This window comes from Mus pahari, chromosome X (assembly GCF_900095145.1).
Source record: "Mus pahari chromosome X, PAHARI_EIJ_v1.1, whole genome shotgun sequence".
Taxonomy (NCBI): Eukaryota; Metazoa; Chordata; class Mammalia; order Rodentia; family Muridae; genus Mus; species Mus pahari.
Genome location: NC_034613.1, coordinates 139,871,277 through 139,884,082, shown reverse-complemented (window position 1 = coordinate 139,884,082; position 12,806 = coordinate 139,871,277). Strand labels below are relative to the sequence as shown.

Genomic DNA, 12,806 nt, shown 5'->3' with positions numbered 1-12,806 from the left:
AGAAGAAGAAGAAGAAGAAGAAGAAGAAGAAGAAGAAGAAGAAGAAGAAGAAGAAGAAGAAGAAGAAGAAGAATTAGACAACTTTTGTTAATTAGAGATATTAAAACCTAAATGTCATTGGCTATCTATCTTGATCCATCATAAGAGAATTTAACACTAAGAAAAAATGGGCAGACTCTGAGGACAGCTCTACTGACTTCAGATCCAGCTACTCAGCTACAGAAAGTGTCCACCAAGCTGGAGGACCTGGAGTGGGTTTGTCCCATCTGGAAGAACAAAGAAGAATCTTCTTTCTTTTCTTAAAAAAACAGAACTGAACAAAACAGCAAACAACAAAACAAAGCAAAACAAACAAAAGCCTGCAAGTGATATACCACAAAAGACCTTAAGACAAATGATCTCACGCTGGTATTTTCACATTTAATAATTTCATATTCAGTGTGAAGGGTTAGTGAAGTTTGTTTTACACGAAGAGAAATTGCAGCCAGAGCTAATTGCTCAACCTTAAATGTATCCATGCATATTTTAGATGTGGCAAAGGAAACAGCAATGTTGCTGAGTTTTAGCAAAGAGGAGAGCATTGTATTAGAAGAAATAATTAAAAAATGTATAGGAAACATAGCCTTGTATAGTCTACAAAGCCCTGACATATATAAAGTTAAAAGAGCACCCACACTTTGTGCTTCCTTGACATTTGTCTTATTTATAAAATACACAAGGAAATTTATCAGCACAGGTTCAACCATTTCCTATCCATTGATATGTTAGCCAATCAATGGCTACTGTGATCTGAATAAAAATAATAGCACAGGTTTCTATGACCCTTCACAAGTGAGGCGTGTTCAGCTAAGCTTAATAAAGAGAAAAAAAAAAAAAACATCAAGGACCATCTGGAAAACACTCTTCCGGAGTCACAAAAGATAGTGGCAGCCTTTGCCCAACCTGCTATAAATAAGTGTCTCAGAAAAAGAAAGAAAAAAAAAAAAACACGCTATTTTCAAATCTGTTTCTGCTTAATACAGCTGCTTAATACAGCTGCAATAGAGTTTATTTACCTTTTCCTATAGCAGGAAGACTGTTTGCATTTTTATGACAAGGGTCTAAATGTTTTTCACAGCCATTTCCATTGCCATTATTTTGAGGAACAACATACCACTCAGACCTGTCTGTTTGTTTCTGCAGCACACACCAGTGGCCCCAGTGGCCTCTGCACTACGCCACCAGCCTCTAAAGCCCAGATTTATGATCCTGCTTCCTCTCTCAGAGTTGCAACCATCACCCTGATCTGTAAGGTACTGGTAACTCAGAATGATCAAGTGTCTCCTGCTGTAAATCAATGATTTATCTGCCTGGGTCCAGCATGGTGTGGATTACTGCAAGCTTATTGCTTTTCCCCTTTCAACAATAGGGAAGACTCGTCCACTCTTTAATCAAGGCTAGGCTAGAACTCACCAAGGAATGTGGCCTTGGCAAGTCATTGAACACGCATCTTTCCATCCTCATGTACCAGCAAAGCCTACCAGGGAATTTCTTCTGTATATGACTTTCTGAATACCACAGATTATAGTCTGTGGAAAAGCTAAGCCTAATAGGAGTGGCTACAAAATGCACCATCCCCAACTGATTTCCTGTCTGAACACCTGCCTCTTTACAAGCATCCCTGTGTACTCTCTCCATTCTGTGAGCCTGGTATAGCCAGGGTAAGCTGGGAAGGTTTTCCTTGTATTCAGAAAGATCCACAATTTCATCTTTCCCTTTCCACATATGGGCAAGACATGAATTACCCTCATAATACTTTTCTGGAACATGCATGACTCCTAAATCTAGTCCTTAAAAAATATGGCTCAGAGTTTGTCTTGATGATTATTTGTCATGTTTTCCTGCTATCCAAAGGACCTCTGCTGGCATCTTTTTCCTGGAAGAGTTTCCCAACTAGAGGTGTTGCTGACCAGAAATAAGCATGTGAGGGGTGGGATAGCCTACACAATAATTGCTGAATATGCTTCACCTTCCCACCACTGGCTTTTGTTCTCAAGAGTACCAGAATCACAAAATGTAGTGGTGAGCAAAAGGGATGTAGCAGTCTGAGATGTGCCTGTAAAGAGCACAGAACTCCTAAATCCGCTGAAGGGCTAAATCCATTGCCTCTGAAATAAAGCTGCTACAGGAAGAAGAACAGTTGAGGAAGTGGCAGTGCAAGAAGATGTCTAGTGGCTTTGATGTCATACCTGGAATCAGGTGTGTATAAAAAAGAAATAAGGGAGAATAATCCTGTTCTCTTACTAAGGGAAGCTGCAAGCTTCAACAACATGCCCTCCACTCACCTATGGCTTACTCAATTGCCTGTCTAAAAAAGTTAGAAAAAAAATCCTCAATACTTAGAAATCTTATAGATCCTTCCACAATTAAAATCAAGCACATGACCCACTTCAAGCTGCTAATTAATCACCCCCCCCCAATGAATTTTATATATAGAATTCAGAGGAGGGACATTGCAAAGTGAAATTTTTCCAAAAAACGAAAAACAACAAACAAAAAAACAAATTGAATTTTCTGAAAACCACAAATTACTTATTAAATTTTGCTCTATGCCAGTGTTTCTCACCTATAGTGATTTTGTCACAAATGGGCCTTATTGGCAGGGTTCAGGATAGGGAATTGGGGGTTATGCTACTGGTTTTCAGTGAATAGATACCAGGAAGATTTCTGACCATCCTAGAGTACACAGAATAGTCTCCCACAACAAAGACTGTCCTCGACCCAAATGTCAATAGAACCAATGTGGAGAAAATACTACTCTGGGTAAAGCCAAAGATACATAGCCTTTAACACACATAATCTTGGCAGTCAACAAAAAGGAAATAATTTACTTTCTTCCAAATTTAAGGTTAGTTTTTACATGTGTTCACTAAGCCCATATGTACTGTTTTTCCACATACATAAAAAAAGATTCTTAGCCAGTATCTTGGAACAGTAAAGAAATGCCAGGACAATGAGGGTATTTAAAAATGCCTTTTTCACCAGTCTAAACAGATGGAAATTAATATCTCATAAGATAAAATGATTGTCTAGTTATGTTCCACATAAAACCAAAATCAATATATTGTGTCTCGCTTAAACTGCAATTAGGGTTGTTTTGTTTAAAACAAGGAAATGCCATTCTTTCTCATTTTTTTTTTAGCTGGGTATACCCTTCTGAGCATGAGCATCAAAAAACAAGCAAATAGACAAAACCCTTCCTTAAAAGCAGATTTTTTTTGAAGAATATAATAAGCTTCTGGAATCATTTCATTTTATTCATATAGATTCGGTCATTCTTTAGTGAACAAAACACGCAGCCCATTCTTTTGGTTATGCTTGCCTGGCTGTCCAAATGCCCTCAGAACTGGGATGATGAATCACACACTTTGGCCAACTGTGCCAATTAATAGTAAGCAAAATAATTCCACAGAGCCAAGATAGAGAGTTCTTTCTGCCTGGTGTGTGTGGTGGCGGAAAGGTGGGAAGAGGGTCTTTCAATTTGTTTTCAAAGAATTGTAAGAGTAGATGCTGTGATTCCCTGGGATTTGTTGTTGTTGTTGTTGTTGTTGTGGAACATTCTAAGTGGATCTGCAGTAACCCCAGCTTGGGAGGTAGGGAATGATTGCGGAGGAGGGGAGTGAGCCTAAGCTTTTCAAGTCAGCTTAGATTTGCTGGATTGAATCTGTGAAGATAGGCAGCCTGACACATGCGTCCTTTGGACTCTCCCAGATCTCTGTTTCTTTCTTAGAACTATAAGGCAAAAGTGGACATACATACGAAGGCAAAAATAATATTCACAACAACAACAAAAAAACCCCGCCCCCAACACACCCAGTCTTGGCTGCCAGCAAGGCTTGCTCTGTTGCTGAAAAAGAACAGTTGCTCTAGTGCAGCTGGAGAAGCTTTTCCAGGGAACTGGTAATACCCTGGCTGTTAATGAATTATTTTTCGCCAGAATGTCGGATTCTTCCTGCGCTCCAGTAAACAGTCTGCTTCTGCCATGGGAAACAAAAGCAGCTCCTTCCGAGGAGCCTGAGGAGGTCAGCCAAGGGTTCCCTGCGGGGGCAGCGCCCTCAGGAGCCAGAGCCACAGGCGCCCGGCCTATAAATCACCATGGTCCCAAGTTCATTATTCCATCCCTCTCCCATCTATTCATGCCTTGCCTAGCACCCAGGGAAGGGCCCAGGAATGCATGGGCATGGCTGAGATGATCCCACAGTGCCAGCTGAAACCATTCTCTCACTCCCGGGGTTTCTTCAGGTAGCCTTATTTGTGGTATCATCAGGATGTGCGTGTGATATTGGGTTTCTTTGACATCATTCTGTGTTCCTTACAGAAACTGAATCTTTGTTGTTGCTCACATGAAGCTGTCAGAAAATGACTGAGTGTGGATCTTCTTTTCTGCTTTAAAGATGGCCCCAGCTCAAAACAACCCATTCTTAGCATGAGCCAATCTACTTGGCACATTCTTCTCCAAGCACAAAGCCCTGAGAAAGATACGGACTTTAAGCTGTTACTAAGGCAGGTGTGAAAGAAGTCAGCGGGTCTAGGCAGGAGCTAATTCTCCAAAGGATGCGCGCATATGCTGGGTGTTCTGCAGAAGTGAGAGCAAAAGAAAAGGAAGAAGCCATTTTGTTCAAGCTAGTAGTCTAACCTTTAGGCTCCTACCCTGCCTTGAATTCTGCAGTGGGTTTTTGCAGCCCATGACGATTCTCAGACAAGAATCACAGGCATACCTGGTGGGTAACTCCCCAAATGGCTCCTTAGTTACTGAAAAATCACGATCTTCTAATGTCAGCCATTGTGCATACCGAGTCAGCACAAGGCCTCCCATCTGTCATGGAGACAGAGGTATTTAATGCCCCACTCTCTAGCATATTTGCAGGTACCATGACATCACAACATTGGTGGGCAGTATGCTCCAGGGCTCTGCTGTCTGATAGAAATAGATGACAACTCTAGAATATACTAGTAGTCACATTCAAAATTAAAAGAAATAAGCAATATTAATTTAAATCCTATCTCTCTTGACCAATATATCCAAAATATAATTTCCCCACATCACAATATAATTTCAAACACCAGATGAACTATTTTGCATTCTTTTTGTACTCTCAGAAATCCAGTGATAGATTGCTCTTACAGCATACCTAATTTGGGACAAGCTGCCTGTCAAGCATTCCATAGCCATTGTACCAATGGCTTTTGCATGCTACAGTACTCATGTAGAATATGACCATTAAGAAATTCTATTAGTGTAGAGCTGAAAGGCTGAAAAGCTGTGGGGAGGGGGATGACAGGCATGAAAAGGGTGTGTTCTGAAATTCTTATATGTATGGAATTCTTAAAGCTGATGATAACAATAGAAATGGAAACTATGAAGACTGGGATGTTCTGGAAGCCCAGTGGAGATTCCAATGGGCATTTAAGAAATGCACAGAAAAGCTGTATGATCTGAAGATTTATGTGCCACCCCTAAAATTCATCTGTTAAAATCTTTCTTTTGTTTGTTAAAATCTTAATCCACAAGGTAATGAATGACATTAAGAGGTGGGGACATCCAAGAAATGATTAGATCATGAGAGCAGAACCCTCATCAAAGGGATTAGTGCCTTTATCAAGGAACCTCAGAGGCCAGGAGAGGTAAATCAGTGGTAGAACAGTTCCCTCACATGCACAAGGCCCTGATATTCAGTCTCTCATTCCAGAGAGGAAAGAGAGACAGATAGACAGAGACAGAAACAGAAATGTCCAGAGAATTCACTTGGGCCTTTTACCATGGGAGAGCACAATGAGAAGTCACTGTCTATGAATTTTAAAAGGCCTTCACCAGACACTGAGTTTGATATCAAACTGATCCTGGATCTCACAGTCTCTGGAACTGTGATAAATTTCCATTGCCCAAAGGCATGTAGTTTAGCCAGTTTGGTTACAGTAGCCCAAACAAACTAAAACAGATCAAGCATATATTTCAGCAGCGGTTCCACAGATGTGGGGGAACCACTAAGTACAACCAGCATTGCTCTAGGCAGCTGCTGGTTGAGCTACCTTAACTGGTTTGTTCTAGGCAGGGGCTGTGACAGAAAAATCACCAAAGCCAAGTACATCTTCCAATAACAATTGTGTGCTAGCAATCTAATTTGGGGAATCAGATACAGAAACAGAAACATGATCGAATTACATGTGCCTGTGTCTATGTCTGTGCCTGTGCATGCATATGTGTTTTTGTGGGTTCTTGGCAAGAAAGAGGAGGGTCATGTGTGACATCCAGAAGGACTAACGTGGCTGCCAAAATGGCCTTCTCACCAGCTGCCATCAGAAGACAGGGTAGAGCAGTAGACTCAAGAGGCTCATCAAAAATTGTGAGTCACAGAGGAGAGGCCATGAGTGCAGAAAGAATGGGATGATGGGCACCCAGGCAGATGATCAGGTGGGAGGGAGACGTGGCAATCAGAGGCATTCTCCAAAGACAAAGAGCTTTCAACTCTACAGCAAGAATGGCACTCCGATCCCCAAATCAAGCTTAATTCAGAAGCCCACACAGGCTTTTGTGCATGGGAAAAGTGCAATTAGCCATCTTTCCCCTCATAGAAAGCCTCATTCTCTAGGGTACCTCCTCCTATTCTGGTCAGAGATGCAGCAGTCCAAAGTCCCTCATTTTCTGCATTCAAATCCTGACTCTTTGGTGGTTCTGGAATTGCTAAGGTCTAAAGGCTGTAGTCTGGTTGGAAGGAGGTCCAAGGACTTGCATAGCAAATCCCCTCCTCCTATTTATTTAGTATTTGAGAAATAACAAAGCATTAAAAGTCACTTACCATTTGGTCCAACCATGGACCTAGAGCATCTCAGGCCCCTCACCTGAACAATGAAATTAATAATCTGTTCACATAGTCTCACATAAGGGCTGTAAGGGTTAAACCTGGGTTTGTCAGAATGGGCTTCAAACAGGAGCATGGCACCAAAAACTATGAGTCCCCATCAAACATACAAACCCCTGAATCTCTCTTGCTCTGTCTCCCTTGACAATGATTTATGGTTCCCTCTCTACAACTGTTCACTCCATCGACTCCATCATTTGGTCACTCAACTTTCATTTAGCTAATAATAGTAGGCTTTGTGGGTTCTTAAATGAAAGGGCATCACCTGAATTAGGAACTGGTTTGGCTCTACTGGGCACATGTGCACAACAGAGGTGAAGAGGGGGCCTCCACTGGAGGGTCACCCACATACACACTCACAGACACCACACTAATTTAGGTACTATATTTTATGAAAGAGGTATGGGTTGAGGACTCTGGCCTTTGGGAGAAATAAATAAGGCACTTTGAGCAGGGGCAGAGAGACATATTGCTGTTTAAATCATAAACACCAAAGACTGGAATCAGATCAGGACTGACAGTTTCCCTGAGAATTATCTGTTAAATAATGCTTCACTGGGGTTACAGGGTCACTGAGAAGGTTTGCCACATATTCAGTGCCTGGCAGACAGGACAAGAACAAATGTTAGCTTCCTTCCCAATTTATTTCCCTCCACTTCCCTCCTCCCCACTAATCTAAGGTCAGAGGAGGAGCCAGAGAACAGACACTTGCAATTTGCTTCCTGTGGCTTCTGAGCACACCCTGTGTGTGGCTGTCTGCATATACAGAATAGCTCCATTCTGGGTCAAGGGTCTCCCAGTTCCTGGGTCATTGGAACTAGAATCTTTCTGGCTGCTGACACTGGAGCCTTCAGGCTACATTTGCTCACATACCTCCAAACTTATGTTTTTGTTTTGTTTTTATTTGTTTTTTTCTGTTCTTTCTTTTTCTTTTTTTTTCCAGCTCTTTTGTTTGCTTGTTTGTTTTCTGGATAAAAGTTGCTGTAGTTAGCTTTATACTTCTTGCCTAAGTGCCCACCGGTCAACCTGCTCTCAAGCAAGCAGTGGACACCACCTGGGAAGCTGTTTTCGCTTTTGCTCCTGGGATGAGCAGGTTTTCCTGGGGCCAACCCTCCCCGCACGTGCTCTTGGTTTCTTTGAATAATAAAGGAGCCTCCTTGGATAGGCTGAATGATCCCCTGAGTTGGTGCCAAAACAGTCAACAGCTCCCTGCCCCACAAGTTTCAGTGTGACTTGACTCAAAGGGCCATGGCCACCTTGGGCATGCACCCAGTGGGCATCTATCAGGCTGAGAAGGGAATAGTCACTTTCAGAATACAGTGTGTCTGTGGCGCGGGAGGGGGGGGGGCGAGAGGAGATGGGGCTGTCTAAACTTAGGGTATAGCTTCACTGAGCTCCTAAGGGCCAGAGAAACTGGGATGCTACCAGGCTCATGGCTTATGATTCTGTGCCTTCGAACTCATCCTTGCTTTTGAAAGTAGCACAGCTCCACACATTTCTCTTCTGGGAGAAAATACGCAGAAAAATCAGGGTATGGGTGCATAGTGCTCCCTCCCCACTAGCCTCTCTACTGTCCCCTGGTATACCACTGTAACAAAGACTCTGCCACAACATGTTTTCAAAGTTAGCTGAAAAGTCTCTTGGTCTACCAGCATGCAATTGTGATGACTCTAAGGAGAGAAGGGAAGACAGCTAGAAAAACGGTGGGAAAGAGACCCCGGCAAAGCAAACAAATCTGCCTGGTGCAGGGAAGGCTAAGAATTGTTTTCTCCCTGCTGGCTGCTTTTCTCTGTGTTCTAAGGAGAAGCTTCCAAGAATTGGCTAAATAAAGGGATCACACCAGAGGATGCGAGATAATGCTAAACCAACAAAAACAAAGACCAAACGAAACAGAGTGAGCCATGAGAATATGCGGTTATCAAAACTTTGTTTGGCTGTATCTATTTATCATCGCTGCACACCCGGGCTCTGTGGAATATCATTCTGTTGATGTCACTTATCCTCAGCAAAATATTTACACATCCTTAAAAACCGCCAGATGAGGGAGGCTGGCCCTCTCGTTGCTGCAAGCCGCCTCTCAAGCCCATTGCCAAGTCCCGGCTGCTCAGAGGTGAGGCACAAGGGTGGGTGGTACCAGCGGATACAGGTGAGAACAACTGATAGTTTTAGGAATGTGGCCACCCAGGCGCTGTGCCCTGCCCTGCCCAGCCCTTGGCCCCCTTTTACCTGACTCTGTAAGAAGCAGCCACATTCCCCGCTTTGGTGCCAGCGCCTTCTTTTCCTCCCCTCCCTTTCTCATTGATTAAGTTCCTAAACCATTGTTAAAGCTGGATTGCCGCCTTTAAAAAATGGCTAAATTCATTAGGCTTCTCTCTTCCAAAAGAGAAATATTTATAAAAGTTTGTCAGTCAGAAGGGAGGCTGACTGAGCACCATGGGGTGGGTGACAAGTCACTCTTGGCAAAGCCACGGTCTTCCTTCGTGCCCTATCTGTCTCTCCACCCATCCGTCGTGCCCCAAACCCACTCCGCGGACTTCGGATAGGGAAACACAAAGCAGCAGCTGTTTGGCAACATTTCGACCCCTCGCCAACAACTGCGGTGGGATGCCATTTCCCCACCCAGGCGGAGCTTATCCTGAACAATAGTAGGGGTTTAAATGGCAAACAACAAACACACAGAATAAGCCCCAACCCCGGGGGTTGGGGGGGGTAGTCAACGCGAAGGAAGGCAATAACTCCCTTCATAGCAAAAGGCTCCACTGAAATGCACGCATACAAAAAAAAAAAAATGCAGCCAGAACGCTGCTTGGTGCCTAACATGGCAGAAAGCCGGGGCTGGTGTGGCCACCCTGGGTCTGGGCACTGTGGGGCACCAGGGCTCCCAGGGCGCCGACAGGCACTCACCCTGCTCCAGCGGGATGCGGGACTTGCTCAGCGGCACAAAGAAGATCCCAGCACGATCTGGCAAAACCCAACTTTCCACCCCTCTCGCCAGGGCCGCCAGATACGTCAACAGAATCCATCTTTCGAAGGGCCTGGAAGGCGCCTGGTTTTCCTGGCTGGGGCAGAATGGCAGATACCGAGACAAGCCCGGTGCGGTGCCCGGGCACGGAGCGCACTGCGTGCCGCCCTCTATGCCCAGTGCCAGAGCGGGTAGCGGCCCAAAAGCCACTTCAAGGCCCCCGCCCCACCACCTGGCGCCGCCTTCCCGACTGTCCCCAGCCGGGCCGGCCAGTGCGTAGCGCCGGCCAGGGGGAGCCTGGCCTGGGCGAGCCGCACAAGTGGTAGCCTCGGCCCGCGTCCCCGCCCCCGCCCGGCCCTCCCCGCTGGCCCTGGCCTCTGGGCGCCGTCCTGCCCCCAGGAGCAGGCAGGCCCCTCCCCGGGCGCCCGGCCCCGCCAGGCGCGCCCAGTCCGGCGCGCCCCCTTCGTCCCGGTGGCAGGTCCGCCTGGGGAGGGCGGGTGTGACCCCGACCCGCACTGGCGTGCCGCAGCCGCTACCTCGGGATCCGGGCCGCCGCCTCCAGGAAGCCACGGGGTGGACGCTAGTGTGGGAACTCTCTTGGTCTGGTCTCGCCGCTGGGCGCCTGAAGGGGGTGCACAGCGGATGGGACCCTCTGTCGCTGCTGTCACCGAGCCGCTGTCGCTACCGCCACTGCCGGTTGTGTGTGTGTGTGTGTGTGTGTGTGTGTGTGCCTGTGTCCGGGAGAGTGTGTGTCTGCGTGCAGCGCCTGGCCTTTACTATATACACCAAGGGGTGGGAGGAGGCGGGGAAGGGGAGGGCTTGGGGGAGGTGGCGGAGGAAGGGGATCAGGAGGGGGGGGGGCGAAAGGGTACCCGAGGAGGCGGTGGCAGAGGAGGGACAGGTGATCTCGCCCACGGGGAGGGCGTGGTTGTGGGCGGTGCGGGGTGACAGAAGGCTAGGGAGCTGGAGGCACGCTCTCTCTCTCTCTCTCTCTCTCTCTCTCTCTCTCTCTCTCTCTGTGTGTGTGTGTGTGTGTACGCGCGCGCGCGCGTGCATGCGTGTGTGTCTGTGTCTGTGTGTCTGTCCGCGTGCTCTCGGGTTGGGAAGGCCCAGAGGAGTGGGAACCTTGCTGCTTCCAGGAGATCTGGAGACCATTCTAGACCTTAGGACTAAAAGCAAAAAAGAACAGAGCCCCGAAAGGGAAAGTGTTTGGTTGATAGAAATGGGAGCATTTAGAAGGAACAGCTACCACCCTCCCTAATATACCTCAGGAGATTTCCGTCTAGGTCAGAGATGGCATTCCCGAGGCAGGACATTAGCAAAGGCAAAATTAGTCCAGAAATAGACTATTATTTCTAACCAAGATGTGATTCACATATTAATTTAACATTTATTGTGGACCCAGTGTTTGCCAGATACTTGGTTGTGTAAGAACTAGAGTTACAAACATGATGAATACGTGGTTGGTGACCCATAAATAAACGGTATGAATCAATAGTATTACTGGACATCAAAATTGTTTTAAGTCTAAATCCTTTAAAAAATGTTTTAAGAAGGCAAAGGAAGCAACTGCATTGGTTTAATGAGTCCTCAGTGATGTTGAGGATTTTTTTTTCCTGTTAAAACAGGATGATATTTGAGAGTGAATGGTATGGCATTCACTTTGACCAGGTCAGAGAATACAATGAATTTTACAGTCCTTTGTACACTCAAACCCCTCCAAGCCTCAGCATTGTGGCTATTAATTGTGGCTTTTCTCTAGTGAATTTGGGGTGACCACAAGAACACAAAATACTTAAGAGAGCTCCCACCTTAACCCACCTGTTCATTACTAATACTGGAACCTGCACTTGCAATTTATAAGGGTTTCTTCTAACCATGATATTATGCAAACCTAATGCGGTAGCATCCAGGGCCAAATTATGACCTCTCTGGGAACTTTGGAAGTCCTCCATAAAACGGATATTAAAAGTTACACTACAGTTGCATTTGTGTAAAGATGAATAGCATGTATTCAGTTTAACTAAAGTATCTTTTTTTTTGTACAGGTTTTAAATGCTTAGATTGTTTCTGTATGTACCTCCAGAATACTGTGCCCCCACTAACATGGTAGTACTAGTGGAAGTCACCCAGCTAGTACTCATCCTTCATTTTCCTTTTTTGAAAAAGAACCCATCTAATGAAAAGTCAGTTGATATAGGGACAGAAAAAAATAAATAATCAAATTTTGAGAGCTGGTAAAATGACTATCAGCTGAATATTAATCTTCCTGTTTTTTCTTTTCAGTTGGGATTTGGGAGTTTAAACCACCCTAGAGTACACAGTACCTGTGGACATATTTACCTGTGAACATGTCTTCAGTCATTTAGTTGACTTTCTCTGGTCAGGGTTCTTGGATCAGATATGTGATGTGCCAGTTGCCAGAACCTGGCTTGAATACAGCTAAAGGCACAGCTGGGCAATTATAATTGAGAAAGTTCATGGATGAAAGATCCATAAAGGCTTTCTGTGTGTTGTGGGGGAATGTGTGTATAAGGTAGAGACTTGATATATATCCTGCAAGGCAATTACTAGGCTGTTTCTTTTGTTGGCTTCATCACAATGCTGGTTAATGTTTGATCCTCGCTGGCAGTTGTGATTCATATAGCTGCCCTTTGAGGTACCTATACTTTCAAGAATGATTATATTGATTTAGACCAATGCAAAATAAGCAAGCATCTTGACTCTTTTTTTTTTTTTTTTTTTTTTTGGTTTTTCAAGACAGGGATTTCTGTATAGCCCTGGCTGTCCTGGAACTCACTTTGTAGACTAGGCTGGCCTCGAACTCAGAAATCTGTCTGCCTCTGCCTCCCAAGTGCTGGGATTAAAGGCGTGCGCCACCACGCCCGGCTCACCATCTTGACTCCTATCCCCCCAAAATATACGCTGTCATCTTTCTACATTTC

The 12,806-nt window shown here is 45.1% G+C and overlaps 1 protein-coding gene across 3 annotated transcripts in view; it reads right to left on the bottom strand.

The window, feature by feature from the left end:
• Rai2 (retinoic acid induced 2) overlaps positions 1 to 10,593 on the bottom strand; it is a 61,077-nt gene extending 50,484 nt beyond the window's left edge. The window contains exon 1 of one of the 3 annotated variants that reach the window (XM_021188154.2): positions 10,398 to 10,593. The gene's annotated coding sequence lies outside the window, so the exon portion shown is untranslated. Of the gene's footprint in view, positions 1 to 9,803; positions 10,123 to 10,397 lie in introns of those variants that run through there. The other 2 variants (XM_021188152.2, XM_029534509.1) reach the window with 2 other exon arrangements.
• Positions 10,594 to 12,806: the final 2,213 nt, after the last annotated feature.